This window comes from Eleutherodactylus coqui, chromosome 5 (assembly GCF_035609145.1).
Source record: "Eleutherodactylus coqui strain aEleCoq1 chromosome 5, aEleCoq1.hap1, whole genome shotgun sequence".
Lineage (NCBI taxonomy): Eukaryota > Metazoa > Chordata > Amphibia > Anura > Eleutherodactylidae > Eleutherodactylus > Eleutherodactylus coqui.
In genome coordinates this window covers 233,740,079-233,759,313 of record NC_089841.1, presented here as the reverse complement: position 1 = coordinate 233,759,313, position 19,235 = coordinate 233,740,079, and positions in this window count along the sequence as shown.

Genomic DNA, 19,235 nt, shown 5'->3' with positions numbered 1-19,235 from the left:
GGGTGCCGGCGGCGGGCAGGGAGCTGCGGGGGAGAGCGGGGAGAAACGGAGGGGAGATCTCTCTCTCCATCTCTCCCGCCCGCTCCCCCCTGCTGACTGCCGCAACTCACTGATCCCCCGCACCGGCACCCGAACCTTGGCTCTCGAGCGGGCAGGTACTCGCTAAGGGCAATGCTCGCTCAAGCAATTGCCCTTAGCGAGTATGCTCACTCATCTCTAGTTCCTATAGAAGCGCTTACATGAGAGAATCTAGGTGCGCTAAACGGAGCGCACCTAACAAAGATAGGGCATGTGTGGCTACAATGCCAAGACACAGGGCCGTGCTGCGCGCTGTGCTGGAGTTTCCATTGACTCCTGTTAGTTCCTGCAGGGATGGGGGGACTCCCTGAGGGCTCAGTTAATCCCTGCGGGGACGAACAGGAATTTACAATGACATTTAAAAAGCGTTTCTAGGCAGCACCTTTTAAATGCCTTGCTATAAGCAATGGGGTATTCCTCCTGCCCCGCTGCTGGTCAATTGCCCAGCAGTGGGGGCAGAAGGGGACTCCCAACCCCTCTCTCCTGAAGTGAATTCCCTATAATGGGGAGAAAGAAGGGGGGTGTTACAGGGCTTCCCCCAAGGTCTTTCCCCAAGAGCGTGGAAGGTGGGGGCAAATCTATAGGCACCTGTCCCTCTATGGTTTGTTATAGGGAATCTCTGTGAGATCTCTATAGCCACGCCCACTCTCTTTGCGCTAAAGGGATATCCCTTGGGATTTCCACATAGCAGGGAGATAGAGGGGCGCTATGGTGGATTTCCCCATAGCAGGAAAATGGAGTGGAGCTATGGGGGATTAACCCATAGCCCCGCTCCATCTCTCTGTTATGGGGAAATCCCAAAGCCCTGCAGGGTTCTTCTCTCTTTCCTCCTGGAGTAGCTGCACTTCTCCAAGTGCAGCTGCTCCAGGAAATTGGCGAATTCCAGGCGCATGAAGATCGGCTCTACTGCGCTTAGAAATCTTGCCCGGTCATGCAATTTGCGTCATGTGATTTATTTTTTTTAGCGTGCCTATTCATGCACTAAAAAAGAAGGAAAAAAAATGCTTGTCTGACCGAGCCCTGATACAGCCTGCTCTGCTGTATATATGACCTTTCTCCCTTCCTAGTATCTCCCACTGACCTTGCACTGTGCTACCCTGTGGGCATGGAGGTTCAGAGCAGAAGGAGCAGGCCCTCAATAAGACAGTAAAGGCTTATTCACATGAGTGTTCATAAAACTTGCCCGTCTCCAGTCCATATTTTGAATCTGTTAAGCAGAATGGGCTTCTCTTATCCACAGATCGGACCAGGACACTGCATGCTGTGGATGTGTGATCAGCACTACTGTAGGTTCTTGTGAAATCTGTAGGACACGTGGTAAGGACAATGATGTGAAATGCATACATACTCGCTAAGGACAATTACTTGAGCGAGCATTGTCCTTAGCGAGTACCTGCCCGCTCGGAAGAAAAGATTTGGGTGTCGGCGGGGAGCGGCGGGGGAGAGCGGGGGGGGGGGAACGGAGGGGAGATCTCTCTCTCCCTCTCCCCCCTGCTCACTCCTGCAACTCACAGCTCACCCGCGCCAGCACCCGAACCTTTTCTTCCGAGTGGGCAGGTACTCGCTAAGTACAATGCTCGATCAAGTAATTGTCCTTAGCGAGTATGCTCGCTCATCTCTAGTCTTAATACATTACAGATGTATTCTTTCTCCTGTGCAATTACGCAGCACTTTACACATGTCCTTGAGTATTGCATGTGCATTTGCGTACCCCCATAGACTTCTACGGGTATTTTCAGTGCACAAATACACAGAAAAAAATATATTTTTTTTTTATTTGCATAACCGAAACATATGCAGAAAATACAGAAATGTGAAGAACAAACCCATTAAAATAAATAGGTTCTATTCTCCGCACATTGCGCACACAAATTCTGTGCATGCCAATACGCCGAAAATGTAGATTTAAGCATGAACAATAAGCAGAAACGCGGGTTTAGCAGTAAAGGATCCACCGACTCGGAGAGCTTACACAATGACAACCACCATTCCTCATTGCAGCAGAAAAACTAATGATGGCTGCCACTTCTAATAATAGAGGAAGCGCTCCAGAAAGGGACGGGGGAAGATCTTCGGGTTTATCTAGTGTGGAGAGGAAGTATAATTGAGGCTGTTCTCTCAGCAAAGGTTTTGACAGTCCAAGACAACATGTCAGAATCTGTCACAGACGTCTCCCACAGCCGGCAGATACAATTCACAACCAGAGAATAGGATGCATTATTCAAATCTGCTGCTCTTTAATATGCACCTGGGCTACCGGCGCTCGCAGCGCGGCCTGAAAACCACCGCTTATTTCCCAGGCATCAGAATAATAAATGGAACGTATAGAACAGATTCAATTTCTGCTTCTTGGGGTATTTAAGCAGATCATTAAAAGAACATATTTTATCATAGACTATAATTTCAGTTTAACCTCAGGAAATCACAGAGAAACTAGAAACCGCGCATCTCCCCAGCTCTTCTGCAACCCTCTCTTCTCTCGCAGCGCTCACTCGCAGCGCTTCACAAATTGAGTTCATTCTATTTCACGGAAATCTATGAAATGTTAGACCATCGCAGGGGAAATATAGTGGAAGCAGGTGGGTGGCGTTATGGCGCGGCGGGGGCTGACGGGGGCAGCACTTTTTAAATCAAAAATAGACTTAACTGAAGAACAACAGTATAAATGAATTATCGAGGATTCTTGCACTTAAAGGGGTGTTATCACCACAAATTAAATTTCACAATTGCTGTATTCGTGTTCTGGACCGCATCGGGCCCCAATGCCTGCTGCTTTTGTTTCTGCTTTCTGCATCTTACCTATAAACTGTAAATTGCGGCCACAAAAGGTTTTTCTCATCCTGTGTAATGGCGCCACCGCATTTCCTAATTCGGCCAGCAGGGGTCATCTAAAGGGTTTATCTGGGATTAGCAAAAAGGGTTTGTTTTTTTCACATAAACAGCGCCCCTCTGGTCTACAGACTGTGTCAGGTATTGTAGCTCATCCCCATTCAAATTAATAGGGCTAAACTGCAAAATTTGTTACAAGCCACGGGCTAGAGTGGTACGGGTTTTTGAAAAAAAAGTTACATTTTTCTAATCTTAGACAATACCTTTAAATGCTGGTTTAGGATTTGGCCGTGAGATAGTTAATAGGCACCCAAGTCCCATACCGTCTGGGCTAGGAGAGATCTCAGACGCAGCATTATTCCCATGGGCACAAATGGAGTTATTTTGTACAAAGTCTTTCAGGTTGAGAAAGATGATCCGGTGTCTATTCATGTTTTGGTAAGAGGATATCCAACAGGGACTCGTTCTACAGGGCTACTGACTGGTGGCAGACAGAAATTAACTTTATATTTCATCCTGGTGTCTGGCCCAGATGGAATCCCATTTTTAGATTTGCTTCACATGATATATCTGATGAATAGAAGGATATCCTAAAAGTTGCTGCACATAAAGAGCCAGCAAGACTTGTAATATATATTGACAATAACAGCAAGTCGTGCTCACCTGCAGCAGAAAAGGGCCTGAAAATAATACTCAAGTGGTCACAAGAAACCCGTCAGGCTAAACTTGCCTGCTTGAGCTACAAACACCATCTCAGGGCTCAGTCACACGGGCGCTGATGCAGAATAAGACCGCTGCACTGCCAATGCGGACGACTCTCCACACCGGCTTGCAGATAGAACACATGCCCGGCAATGGAGCCGGTCATGCAGAAAGACGTCCGCACCCGGTGCGGCTGTCTTATCGGGCAGTAACATGGGCGCATCGGCGCCCGTATGACTGAGCCCTTATAGAGTAGATTAATATATAGTTTTGTGGAAAGAGAATTATTAGAACTTGTAATCTATTCATTCCCTGCTTATTCTCTGGGCTATGATGTCCAGTGGGCGGTCATATCAGGGATTCATGGCCTGCCTCATATATCTGCGAATACGAGGCGTGCGGGAGACTGTAGAAAACCTTAACGCCCCGACTCCTGATTGGTAGAATGAAAGGTAGGAAACCCCGGGTGCTGCCCCTGGATGTACCCCTAAGCCAAATAAGTTCTGAGGTACGGTAGATCCACAATTGTGTAAAAAGATACCTGTCAATTAGTAAGCCCACCCACTGGACTCCTAAATCCAGAATGAGCCCAAATTTAAATGAATGGATTACAAGTTTTTTGTTTTTTTTTAAACTTGTCTTTATTGAAAAAAGTTTTTTCATATGCATTAAAGACCATATTAATACAGATAATAACGTACAGACAGTGAGGTTTCTGTGTTCAGTTGGGTCCAGATTCATAATTATACTCGCCCGTTTAGCGTAGGTCTAGCATGGCTGGACCTCTTTACTCCTAAGTCTGGTGAGTTTAACTGAACATTAGGAAGCTACGTGAAATACAATGATAGCATTCGTTCTGTGTGAACATATTGCATAACATAAAAAGAATGGGAAGGGGCTGGGGGTAGGGAAGGAAGGGTAAGGAAAAAGTGGGTGGGTTACTCTAAAAGCTTGTCTGTGGGGTTTCACCCTCGATCTTGCTTTGTAGTCGTCGGTTCTTTCAAGGTGTGATGTATGTTGTCCAGCTGCTGCCAGTATGCCAAGGGCGGTCTCCGCCGGCTCCCGCCTCAACCTCAACGTCCGGGGCCTCCACCCCGGTGGTACCAGGGTATTTGTCTCGGTTCTGTGGATGTGATTGTAATTGGGGGTACTCCCCATTTGGGCCTGAGGGTCTCCCGGAGCTCTCGCCCAGGTCTGAGGGATATCTAGAGATTGTGATGTGGGCTGGTCTAAGGTATTCTTTTCCACAACTCCCATTCCTTTATGAATTTATCCCGAGTGTTGTTTTTCCAACTCATTAGTTCCTCTAAGTTGTAAATTAGGTCTACCCTGTCTCTCCACTGTGTTGCGGTTGGGGAAGACTTTTGCAACCACATGGTCGGGATTAAGGCCTTGGCGACGTCTAGGAGTAGGGCAATGAATTTGTCTTTGAGGGGGTGGAAGGTAGCTGACAGTTTCCATAAGAGCACCATCTCTGGTGTTAGTGCTAGATTCGGTTTAATGGTTATAATTGATTCCTCGATGTCCCTTCAATATGTGCCCAGAGTGGGGCAGTCCCACCAAATGTGTCTGTATGAGCCTGTTGCAGCGTCGCATCTCCAGCACTTCTCGTGGGAGGCTAGTTTGTGTGTGTATAGCCACTGGGTAGTTCTATACCACCTCGCTAGTATTTTGTAGTGGCTTTCTTGTAATAGCACGCAGGGGGATAGGCCAAAGGCCAATCTAAGGATGACTTTTGTGTCCTCGCGTTCCCACGTGCTGAGAAAGGCGGGCTTATACCCCGTGGAGGGTGAGATATATTTCTTGTGGAGGTTCGCGGTGATCTTGTTTTTAGGTGCCCCCTCTAAGTAGAATTTTTCGAACGGTGTTGAGGGTCTGGTTGATCTATATCTCTTGGCGAACTCTTCTATTGTTTTAGTAATCTGGGCTTTTTGTAGGAAAGAGATATTTAGGTCTGGGGCTAGGAGGTGGATGGCCTCCCCGGCTCCTTGGTGGATTATGGGTTGTAGGTCCCCCAATTTGATTCCTGCGAATCTCTCCCAGACGCTCCTAGACGCCAGGTCTGACGTAATTCCCAGCAGTTTGTCCATCGTGCTCATTGGAGCGATTGGGGAGAGGTCAGGGGCTATGTGGGTTCTCAGTGAGTGCCAGGTCTCGCAGGGGGCCCTCAATAGGGGATTAAACCCCTTGGAGCTGTAGCGGTGTCTAGAGGGGTGCCAGAGGTCCTCTAGCATGATGTCCCCATGAGAGTGTTTAGCCAGGTTTAGCAGCAAGGGATCTCTTGTTGGGTGGACTAAGTCCAGCCAGTAGCTAAGTTGAATAGATCTGTATATGTCCGGTACGTGTGGCAGGTCAATGCCCTCTTCTCCCCTCCTTTTGGTGAGCAGGGTGTAGGCTATACGCGGCCTCCTCTGTTTCCAAATATACTGAGAAAAGAGTTGCCGGAGGGATTGAAAGAATGCCCCGGGTATTTGGAGCGGGAGCATGCGTATTTTGTAAGTTATGATGGGAAGGACATAGGATTTGACTATGTTTTTCCTTCCGAACCATGATATATATGGTAAATCATATGTTCGTACGATATTTTTGATTAGTGGGAGAAGAGGTTGGAAGTTGGTTGTGTAGAGGTTTTCAATCTTTTTTGTAATTTTGATAACTAGGTAGTCAATGGTGTCCTCCGTCCAAGTGAAGGGTGAGTTGGACTTTAGGGCAGTGCTGAATTTCTGAGGGACTGATACGTTGAGGATGGTAGATTTTGAGTAATTTATTTTGAAGTCCGATATGGTGCCGAATGATTACAGCAATGAGATCAATTTAGGGATGCCCGTCGCTGGGTTAGATATCATGAACATTATATCATCCGCGAATGCGGCTGTTGAGAGTGAGTGTCTGCCTGCTGTGATCCCTCTTATTTCTGGGTGTGTTCTAACTTTATGTAGCAGGGGTACTAGAGCCAGAACGAAGAGGGTCGGGGAGAGCAGACACCCTTGTCGGGTTCCGTTGCGAATCTCGAATGCGGGTGAGAGGGTGTTGTTGACCCTCAGTTTCGCGTGCGGTTTGCTGTATAAGGAATAGATTGCCGATATCCAGGTGCTTGGGAAGTTGAAGTTAGCTAGAACCCTCTCTAGGTATGTCCAATTCACTCGGTCGAACGCCTTTTCGGCATCGGTGCCTATTAATACCAGTGGGATTTTGCGTGTTTGGGCTAGTCTTATTGCGTGCAATATTCTATGGCAATTGTTCTTTCCCTCCCTTCCCTTTATAAACCCTGTTTGTTCCTTATGGATCAGTGGATTACAAGTTTTAATGAATCTTTTCCCAATAAAATGATATGCAGTCTGCAGCACAGACTGTATGTTTAATGTAGCAGGTTCCTCTTAAAGTGTCACTAACTTTTCAAACAACTTGTGCTTATATGATAGTTTTTCTGATTGTCACACAGGCTATGTACTTTATTTACCTAAAATGATGTTTTTGTGCTGAAAAAAATCTGTTTACCTAAAGGCCCATTTACATGCAAAGATAGTCATTCAAAAGAAAGGTTTTGAGCGATTGCTTTGTATAAACAGCTAATGGAGACTAATGTCCATTAGCAGCTTATCAGCTTCATTTGCATTTAAATCAGCCTCCAGGTCCTGTATGCAGAGAACAGCAGGTGGTCTGTTCTCTGCATTCAGCTCTTTTTTTCTGCCATGGGTCTGCAAGCTGAATACAATGTAATCAGCGCTCCCATAGAGAAAGCAGCACCATGGACAGCAAACACAGCATGCGGTCTGTGTTATCTCCTCTCCAGCTGAACAATGGATTTTATGCTCACCTAAAAATAATCGTTCAGCTGAAGAGTGAAAGATGGGAGCATTTACACACAACGATTATCTCTCAGGCGATGGCTTTTGAGTGATAATCGTTGCTTGGAAATCAGCCTTTAGCTTGCTGTGCACTGTCTGCTAGGTCTTGATTGACAGGTAGGGATTCTAGAAGAGACATGCTGAGTGATGAGTCATCAGTGCTCATTGAGTTGAATGCAGAGAGGAGGGAGATGGAAAGACACACACATGGAGAGCTGCAAGTAGAGATAATGGTGAGATCTTCTGCTACTTATACACATGTACACTGTTAGGTCTTTCTGTACACTCCTTCCTGATGATATTATGTCTGTAGTTGTCCAAGAACAGTCTACATCACTCAAGAGACACAACACAGCAGTAGCTCCTTCCACCAGTCCTGAGAGGATGGAGATTCAGATATATACCATACACGGGGTAAAATGCAGGATATAAGGGTGGTTCTACATCTGCACTGGGGATTCCGCTTTCCTGCTCCGTCCGGGGAGCAGGAAAGGGTAAATCCCGTGGGTGAACAGTTCAGTCTCTGGATGGAACCGAACACCGCCCTATAAACCCCATTGACTTTAATGGGGTCCTCCTACTTTCTGCCCAGCTGCCAGGCTTTTGGACAGAAGAAAAAGCGCTGCATGCGGCACCTTGTCTCCCAGTATTTTCAGCCACATCTTTGATGGAATCTCTGGCTGGAGGTCCGACACAGATGTGAAGCCACCCTAAATCGAATAATGGCGAGAAAGACAGTTATTCCTCATGTACACACATGGCAGCTTATTCTGAAAGGTTATCTGAAAGCTCAGGTACGCTTTAAGCACTGTTGACTTGCAGCATGTGGATTTGATTACAACCAAGGGCAACATCTGCACGGAGTATGAGGTGCGCTTCCTGATCATATAGGGAACTATGTGGTTGTTCAGTCACAGTCACACAGTACTCGCTAACCCTGCAGATAGTGTCAGAATGTATAGGAACACACTACCGACAAAGGTGGATGGTGACACCCAGTAGTCAGTAGGTGCATACTTTTCCAGAAGGAAGAGCAATGCTATAAAGCACATTTACTGCTTTGTGCAATTTTACTGTTATTTCATAGGGTGTAGAAATTTTGAGTAAAACAAATGAGAGTTGGCAGGTCTTACTGAAGTAAAGTCATGACAGCCACAACTATATCACTAATTTCAGGATGACGCATCATTATCATTCACTTAAAGCTGTATACTTACTTAAAGCTGAACATTAGAGTCTAAGTCTGAGGCCGGCTGCACACGAGCGTGACGGGCTCCGGCGCGGAATATTCCGCGGCGAAGCCCGTCACGGCGCCCCCCAGAGACCCCATACTTACCAGCGGATCTGGCGTTTTCGCTCCCGCATGACGCTTTCCCGCCCACCGCCGGCCGCATCATATGACACGGCGGTGGTAGGCGGGAAAGTGTTTTCACACTATCTTCCGCTGTGTTACAGCGGGAGATAGCGTGAACGGACGGCTTCCATTGACTGCAATGGAAGCCGTCAGCGCGTACACCTGCGGCAAATAGAGCATGCCCCGGGTGAGGACGGGAGATTTCACGGTGTGGAATTCCGCACTGTGTGCCCTGAGCTATTAGGTTCAATAGAACCTAATAGCTGCGGGCAACACAGAGGAGTTTCGCTGCGAATTACGCGGCGGAAATTTGTTCATGGGAAGGAGGCCTGAGTCTTATTAGTGCAAATAAGGAAGATAGAACAATAACTCTACAGCGCCACCTATTGGATGGCAGCATTCCTTCAAATCAATGTCTGACCCTTTATAAAGGTCTTTATAACAATGATTCGGAATAGGAAACCAACCCAGAATCTATACACAGACAGCTGTTGCAGGGTGTTTGCCCCTCATCAGTGTGCAGTAGGTTTCTGGCTTAGTTGGTGAGAGGCCTGTGACATGGATCAAGAGGGGTGTCATCTCTACTTAGGGAGAGCACCCAAAAAGTGTGTGGAGACACCAAGGGGGTGAGTGAGTTGGGGAATGGCATCATCTCTCCCCAAGGAAAGCACCCAGAAGGAGTGAGAGAAGACACCTGCGAAGTAAGGGAGGAGACTTAAACGGCCATGCATGCTCCTTTGGGTAATTTATGCAAATAAGGAAGATGGAACTTATAAGTGTGACATAGATATTTGGATGTGTCAAGGGATTGGTTCATCAGTGATAACACAATATCAGGTACCTATAGTACTTGGTGCACCTACCTGCAATTCCTCAGACCTTTCTTGTGTTTGGACAGGAGGATGGTTATGTATTCACTCAATGCCATATGGTTTATGCATCCACTGAGACTAATTTAACGTAGCAGTGTTCTACTTAAGCCTGGCTTGAAAAGCAGCAGAATAAGCCCACATGTGCAGTACGTTTGACTATAGCCATCAGTTCCAGGTCAGATATCAATGTGAGATTACAAAACTGGGTATTACAAGATTACTAACTGGTGTATGAAAACACCGAGCCCTCAGACAGATGTTCTTGCTGTCTTTACCATTGCTCCAGGGTTCTGTTACTCTCATGGCTCACTTCCTAGGCTTAGTTATCAATACGTGGCATTGTTTAAAGCAATAGAAAGAACCGACATCTTGTCTGGATACACATTCTAGCATTCTGCATTAAATTGATTTGTTCGGTTAACATTTGTTTTGTGTAATTTATGTGTCTGTTTAAACAAGAATAACTAAAAAGGCGACTTATGGAGGGAAAACTGGCATAAAAAAGTTGCAATTTTAGCACAAAGCTTGCTTGTGCAAAAAAAAGTGAATTTTTGAATTTATGTTTTTTAAAAAAGTGAATGTTCCTTGTGGGGAGATGACATGGCCACCATGGCCTGACAGATTTAAGGAGTACCTAACTTTTCAGATGACTTTTAAGACTAAGCTGCCATACGTATATACAAGAGAAATAACTATATTTCTGGTCATTATATGATTTTTATCCTGTTTTTTTCCCCATTTTCCTGCTCTGCAAGGTGTATCTATGATTCTAAATTCTCTCTGGACTAGTGGGTGGAACCTGGCTGCTGTGCTGTGTTCTCCAGACTGTGCAGTGAACAGCAAATTCTGGTTTCTAGCTGTCTGTAACACACACAAACATATCATTACGTAGGAGTAAATCACCGTTAGCTCCGGCTGAACATCTGTATGTGAATGTCTCTCCCTCTTCCTCTATATAGTCCAATGAGCATTATGGTTTATCCCCCTCCTCCCCGGTTGCAATCTGCAAGCAGAAGACAGCAAGCTACCAGGAAGGGAGATCCATAGTGATCAGTACCTTGAATAAAGTAGTAGTTTTACTAATTATCACACTGGCTATCACATAAGCTTAAGTTGTTTGAAAACTTAGTGACGAAGTATAATGTATGCTAGAAACTGGTATACATTATGCCAGACATCTACTGCAGCTCCTAGCCAGCATAGACTTCTGTGTATGCACATGGATGGCCCAAATGGCCTTAATGTATGAAGAGTCAGGCGCATCTTACCCCAGCAGGGATTAAATTCGTACATGCTTGTCTTCACATTCCAGCTTTAGGTGACAGAACGCACAGACGGCCACAGACAATATATTTACAGTGTGAATGCAGTAATTTGGTGCAGTTTTTTCCTACACCCCTTCCTTTGATTTTGGTAAGAAGAAAGTGCATGTAAAAACTGCTGGAAAATCAATTTAATATTCCAATCCAGTGGAGAGATGAGCAAAATATTTGTAGATCTGTGGATAAGACAGCTGGTTGCTTATTTCCAATTTATCTGTGACAAATCACAAAACGTATCATCCAATTAGAAGTATTGCATTACATTATGAGATGCATTACACCCCCATATGAGTCAGTAAGAGGGATGTGGGCCCAGCTCATCCGTTTAGTGGCAGTGTGCGCCTACAATACTATATGGGACTACCGGGCTCTCACTATGCAGGCGTGCTCTGATCCCTACAAAGACTTTAGCAGCATAGCAAGCACAAGCAAATCCCTTGATAGTCTTCATTAGTAGCGGTTTCTCCCCTAACTGGACATTTTTGTAATTTGGTTGCAATTTAACCCTCCCAAAAAGGTGCACATGGAATTTGATTTTGTTCATCTTAAGGGTATATGCACATGGGCATTAAAGTGGTACCTGAGATTCTTGGGCGCAACTCGATCAGCACATGCACAAGAATAGGCCATTTTTTTTCACTTGGACTATCAGTTTAAGGGCTATTTCATGCCGAGCCGATATATGGTGTCCTTGTCTGCAGGGGGAGGAGGATGGAAGAGCCAAAAGCAGGAACTGAGCTCCCGCCCCTTCCCCACCCCTCACCACTATTTGCAATGGGAGGGCCGGGACAGGGGCAGAGCTAAGCGGCGGCACTTATCTCCGCCCCCATCTCGCCCTCTCCGATTGCAAATAGTGGAGAGGGGTGGAGAGGGTGCGGGAGCTCAGTTCCCGCTCCCGGCTCTTCCATCCTCCTCCCCTGCAGACAAGGACACCGTATATCGGCTCGGCGTGAAAACCGAGCCCATATACGGTCGTCTGAAATAGCCCTAAGTGAAACAAAAACCTGGGTTATCTGTCTGAAAATCAGATAGGAAACAAGCCAGCGTGCGTGTACCCTCAGGCCGGATTCACACAGGGGTATTTGCGCGAACAGTACGCAGAGAATAGAACCAATTGATTTCAATGGGTTTGTTCACATTTCCGTATTTTGCACGTGTATTTGGGCACATAAGAAATACAGCACATGTTCTAATTTTCTGTGTACTTGTGCACCATAAGTCCTCAGAGAAGTCAATGGAGGGGGGGGGGGGGGGTTGAACTACGTACGCAATAAGCAAGGAGATGCGTGAAACACTGTGTAATGCCACTGAAAAAAGAACACATCTGGAATTCATTAAGACTAATTAGCCATTTAAATCGGTTTGCCATGCGCAAACGGACATCTTGTGGGTGCAAAAAGTGCAGTAAAATACACCAACGCACACGCAAAAAAGCCTTGTTGATTCTGCAAATACGTATGCGCCTGTGTGAAGCCGGCCTTAGTCACACATGTACGACTTTATCATAATAAATGTGTGGATGTTATTGCGGTGTATTTGCAGCACTCCAGGGATTCTTCCATCTGTGGTACGAGCAGAGAGCACACTGGGTGCTCCCACACACCAGAATATTCAGCTGTGGAAATCCACACCAAAATCTGCATGTCTAACATGCGGATTTTGATGCAGATTTGGGGTGGAATTTAACCATTTGCAAATTTATGTCAAAAACTGAAAATTACACAGTGGATTCTGGTGTGGATTTTTCTGTGTGCTGAAACATTGCACTGCATGTTGGGGAATATTCCAGTACGTGTAAAATGCAGTCTTAAAAAGATAGGTCATCAGTACTAGACCAGTGGGTCGGTAACTCCCAGCACCTCTGAAGAGATAGTAATTAAAAGGAAATAAAAGTACCAGTGTTTCTGGTATGCGACATGGTGCATCCATTATGATTTACAGACATCACACACACAGAGCTCTACTATATCAATCTTGATTCCCACACATGACACACACAGCTCCATTATATTTGTCCTGATTCCCACACATGACTCCTGGATGCGTACGGTGATCAGCCCCTGGTCATGTGATCCCTGACTCCTCTCACATAGGTGATCATATGACGGTGACATCATCGCAGGTCCTGGTAGCTGCTGTCAGCTTATCCAGTATACAGTACTGTCTACTAAACTTCAGAATGGCTCCTTCCACAGCAGTGACGTCATCACAGGTCTTTCAGCCCACTGGATCTCTGTTGTGGGGGGTGGGTCGGTGTGTCCTGTCAGGACTGCTGAGTTGTGTCTGAGATAACAACTTAGTTGTATTCTCATTTTGTTATTTTTGTCCTCCCCTTCCAAGAGCCCTAACTTTATGCTTCTTCTGTCAGTCCGTGCGATGATATCACCAGGAGCGAAGCACAAGAAGCACCCACACACATACATACTCCCAGACAAGTGGTTGTTAGTAGTTTGATAGAGGTGTTCCGGCAAGCGCTGAAGCCTCTTCATCAAATACCAAGAACAGCACCATTCATTTTGTACTGGTGATGTATCAGGCCGGTCATGCCTATTGTTGCAGCTCAACCTCACTGACTTGAATGGGAATGGGTTACTTAAAGACTACTTAACCAATGAACATGGCCTCACAGGTCAAGTAAGAGGCTGAAACACTCAACCAAGCTCTGTGGCCAGCTGATTGGTAGAGGTGCTGGGAGCTGGGTCCGCAGTGATATAGGTCCTGGATAACCATTTTCCTCTGCAAAATAGTCTGTTGCACCGATGTACAACTTTTAACCCTGATTGCGATTAAGGACCCCAGCAGTGGAACTCCTTGCAATCAGTGCAATATCACCAATCCTGTAGATAGGTGATAAATGGGAAGAAAAAAAAACAATACCTCTACACCGCCACCTATTGGAAGGCAGCATTCATGCAAGTCAATGTTAGACCTTTTAACAAGCCTTATAACAATGACTGGGAATTATGAGCCAAAGCCAGAGTCTTCTCTAGAAGGACAAGCTAGCCCTGTATAGACAGCTGATTTAGGGTGATTGCCCCTCTACAGTTTGCAGTAGACTTTTGGCTTAGCTAGTAAGAGGCCTGTAGACATGGGTTGGGAAGGGTAACTTTTCTCCTTGGGATTGCACCTAGGTGTGAGCAGACTTATAAGGCCATTCAAGAGGAGCATGTATAAGTCTCCTCACACCTTCTAGGTGCTCGCCCTAAGGAGAAACAATAACCTTCCCAACTCATGTTATTCTGGGTACAATCCTTTAAATATCTCTCTATTTGTAACTCCCCTTTAAGGAAATTCCAAATTACTTCTCGTGGACTGTACAGGCACATTATTCTGGGGTGTAGACAGAGCAGCCTTGTGAACATAGTGACATTTAGAGACTTAAGAGCCCAGCATGCTTTGGGGTTTCTTTTAGAGTTACGTTTTATTTGTATTACATTATTTCCTTCTGTTAATGGCCACTCTTAAAAAAGCTCCAGATTACAATATTTTTTAGGAACACTGCATTTTACCTGTGGGGATTGATTTGTTCTACACTTCAGGGTGCAGGAGGAGGGTTAACAAAGCTGATTTGTTACAAGTTGCGCCTCTGCAGCATTCCTTTAATTTAGTTCATTGAAAGTTGGAAAAGTATAAAATAGATATAAATAAGCAATGTTCTATTAGCCAGGCAATGCAATTAATCTTTGCAGGCAGTGATCGGAAGAAAGCACTCATGGTTTATGTACAATAATGGCATGGAGATATTCAGAGACTGGCTTGGAGCCTTAGCAATTATGTAGCTTGAAGTGCTCATTGTAGCTTGCATGTATAGTACATGGCAGCCCTAGAATTTCTAGAGTCATGCAACTGATTATTTGCGATAAGTCATTTATTAGATTATAGAAGAGACTCATGCAAATTAAGCATATTCCATTTTTTTGTATAACAATCCCATTGCTTATACTATTAATAGTATACTATTAATAATCAACAGGAATGACTTAATTGTTTTACTGGTCACTGAGGTAGGTTTTGTCAAATTTGTAAATGTTACATATGACAAGAATCACATAGTGGTTCCATACACTTAAGGCCCATTTACATGCAAAGATAACCTTTCAAACAATCGAAAGATTTAGCGATATGTTTGCATAAAGTGTTAATGGCCACTGATAGCCTTTAACACTTTATCATGTTCATTTGCATGTAAATGGGCCTCCAGGACCTGTTTGCAGAGCTCAGCTTGTGTTTAATCACAAGCCTAGCTATGCACACAGCTGCACTGTTCTTGTTGCGGGCGCTGGCAGAATACAATATTATTGGCCAGCTCCCTGCAATGATAACAGCCTGTGGTCTACTGACAGATAAAGCAAACTGCTTTATCTCCAGTAGTTGAATGATGGATTTTAAGTTCACTTTAAAATCATCGTTAAATGAAAAGTGCCCGAGGCTGGCGTTTACATATAACAATTATCGCTCAAATTCGTTTGTTTGAATGATAGTCTTTGCGTGTAAATGGGCCTTTGGAGCCGTAGCTAGGGCTACAGCCAATACCTGCTGTGTGTAGAGCGAGCTTGGCTCCTGAGCCAGCTTCAGACAACGCATATGCTGTGGCCGGCTCTAGGTGTCCCAACCGCACAACATATAAAGCTGTATATGTGACATTTAGAGGTTAATTAAAATCACATGCATCTTACTATTACTTCAGTAGCCTGCGGTGTCCTCATCGCTATATCACCATTACATAAAGCCATTTGTCCTCCCTGTATAGTATCACTGGGGCACAAATATGGTAATTGTATAGCTGGGGTCCAGGTGCAAAAGTTCAGCTCAGGTTTCCCCCTCCACCTGTACTGGTACCCATACCTAAACCGTACTGCATACAGCTGCAAAACAATTTTACATACATGATCTAGCCCCTTGGCATAAGCTATTCAAACATGAACCATTAGCTGGACTAAGTGAAAATTTGTTTGTAGCCTCTCGGGCTGTGTTCATGTTTTTGGTTGCCTTTTTGAACCACAATTGAAAAACGCCTAAAAAAATGCATGCAGTATTCAAAAACTGTGTGTTTTTAAGAAACTGCATACACTATTAAGCCCCATTTACACGCAATGATTATCATTCAAAATTCGCTCAAATGATGTCTTCTGAGCGATAATCGTTGCGTATAAATGATTCGATTGTTTGCTTTTCGGAGTTTAAAATCGATTGTTCGGCTGGCCAGCTGATAGCGGGGACCGCACTCTGTGATTCTCCACGGGAGCGCTGATAACATTGTTTTTAGCTTCTGTCTCCACAGGAGAGCAAAGGGGCTATATGCAGATAACTGACCACCTGCTGTTATCTGCATGCAGTGAAGGGAGGTTCATTTACATGCAAATTAAGCTAATAACCTACTAATGGGCATTAGTGCCCATTAGCTGCTTATGCAAAATGATCGTTCAAACTGTCAATCATCCTATCTTTTGAATGAATTTTGAACAATCATCTTTGCGTGTAAATGGGGCTTTAGAAACTGCATGTGGATTTAAACAATACGTGTCGGTTTGTTTTAAACCACTTGCAGGTTATTGATGTCTTTTTTTAATTGTGTGTAAAGTGTGCAATTATATACTGGAGATACCCAGTATATACCAGCATGGTCCATATATCTATATACAGCTGTACATTTAGAATTATATAGAGGGGATATCCAGGCTACACCAGCATGCTGTATATCACTATATACAGGATGTATAACTTATACCAGCTGTACACATATAACTATATACAGGGGATATGCAGGCTACACCAGCATCCTGTATATCACTATACACAGGGAAATCTCACGGCCAGCGGCGGTGATACAACATATGGTGGGGCCTATGGGCCCACGTTCACTAAGGGGCCGGGTTGTAATTGTGAGCCTTAGTGGTATGCTGGTGCTATGTATACTCTACTGTGCTAAGCAGTCTATTGGATGTACTGTAATAGAGGAGTGCAAAAAGAAACCATGTACTATAGCTCCTCACCAAAAATGAACATCCTTCCCCAACATCTTACGCCAAATATATAATATTTACATTGTATGACGTGCGCACATTGAAGGGTTATGTAGGTCCTGAAACATCATTTTCTGGGCTCTTTTCCTGATCACAGCTTAAAGGAGATGTCCCGCGCCGAAACGGGTTTTTTTTTTTTTTTAAACCCCCCCCCTGTTCGGCGCGAGACAACCCCGATGCAGGGGTTAAAAAAACCACCCGCACAGCGCTTACCTGAATCCCGGCGGTCCGGCGTCTTCATACTCACCTGCTGAAGATGGCCGCCGGGATCCTCTGTCTTCATGGACCGCAGGGCTTCTGTGCGGTCCATTGCCGATTCCAGCCTCCTGATTGGCTGGAATCGGCACGTGACGGGGCGGAGCTACACGGAGCCCCATAGAGAAGAGGAGAAGACCCGGACTGCGCAAGCGCGGCTAATTTGGCCATCGGAGGGCGAAAATTAGTCGGCACCATGGAGACGAGGACGCCAGCAACGGAGCAGGTAAGTATAAAACTTTTTATAACTTCTGTATGGCTCATAATTAATGCACAATGTATATTACAAAGTGCATTATTATGGCCATGCAGAAGTGTATAGACCCACTTGCTGCCTCGGGACAACCCCTTTAATTGTACTGCTGAGTTTTTAAACCCCTCATCTGGAAAAATGTGAGCTGTTAGTACGGCGGCTGTCGGTAATTATTCCTTAAATATCATGTCATGCGACTGGCGAACCGAATACAGAGGGATGACTGATTTGGCGACTTTCTTCTAACTCCCTATCAAGGGTTTTAAGAAATGTTGTCAGTTAAACCTGAGGACATTGCTATAGTCGACTGAACTGAGAATGTACTTATGCTGGGCAGCTGCCAAAGTCATTACAACCGGGGTAATTTTTCAAGCTGTAATTTTGTGGAATTTTGATGAGAAGCGTTTATGGAGTTTGGATTATCAAAGGGCCTCAGGCTGGTGCTGGATACAAGAAAATGATCAGAACCTCCGGCACTAAGCTCCTCGGATTTCTAAGAAGGTTAAGAGTTGCCAAACCTACATTTAAAAGGGAAAGAAGACACAAAGCAAAGCATGATTTAATAGGAGTTAATGCACCACCGTCTACACACTGAATACATGCATGTGTCAACAACACATTGGCACAGTTGGCATTAAAAGCATACTTGCCAACTTTCACAGAATGTCTGCAAATTCCAAGAAAAAAAGTAGATCTCTTGGGTTCTTCTCTCCATGTTCCTTCATATCACATCACCACCAGGTAGCATTCTAGATGTATGGAAGGAGAGTTGGAGGTACATTTGCACATCTATGGTGGATATCATCAGACATGCAAGAGCAGCTGAGAGGCTGTTGGGCACTGAGTAACACATTTCTGGAGCAGACCAATTCTGGAGGGCGATAGTGATTACCGGGTACAGCAGGGAGCCATTACTTGATGTACTGTGAACTTGTATCAGATAGCGCCTCCCATACCACGAGTGGAAACTGTCCAGTAATGCCTGGTCCCAAGGACTAGTGATAATTGGCATGTGTCATTATGAACTGCTTTTACATTCATTGTGTAGGTTTTGTTTACTGTAAGTTAATGGGCCCGCATATCTCCATTATTTTGGAGGTAGGCAAGAAGAAGAGTAGTGGCATGCGTGAAATGGTAACAGGGTCATGCAGCTGCTACAGTTCAAATGGGGCAAGGGCCGAAAGGCCTGTTCCACATGACCCTATTGGATAGCAGTAGAATCATAACTCCCTACTAGAGATGAGCGAATATACTCGCTTCGAGTAATTACTCGATCGAGCACCGCGATTTTCGAGTACTTCTGTACTCGGGTGAAAAGATTTGGGGGGCGCCGGGGGGAGGCGGAGCGGAGGGTAGCAGCGGGGGAACAGGGGGGAGCCCTCTCTTTCTCCCTCCCCCCCCACTCCCCGCTGCAACCCCCCACTCACCCACGGCGCCCCCTGAATCTTTTCGCCCGAGTACGGAAGTACTCGAAAATCGTGGCGCTCGGGCGAAAAAGGGGCGTGGCCGAGTAGGTTCGCTCATCTCTACTCACTACTAAATGGGGCTGCAGAAGAGCCACAGGAGGCATTGGTGACTGTATTATTAGAGGTACTCTAGAGCAGTGACGCTGTATCTAAGCCCTGCCATGTTACAAAAGCTAGCTTATAGAATATATGTATATGCACAAAGTGCACTGAAAGTATTTACCCCCTTGGTG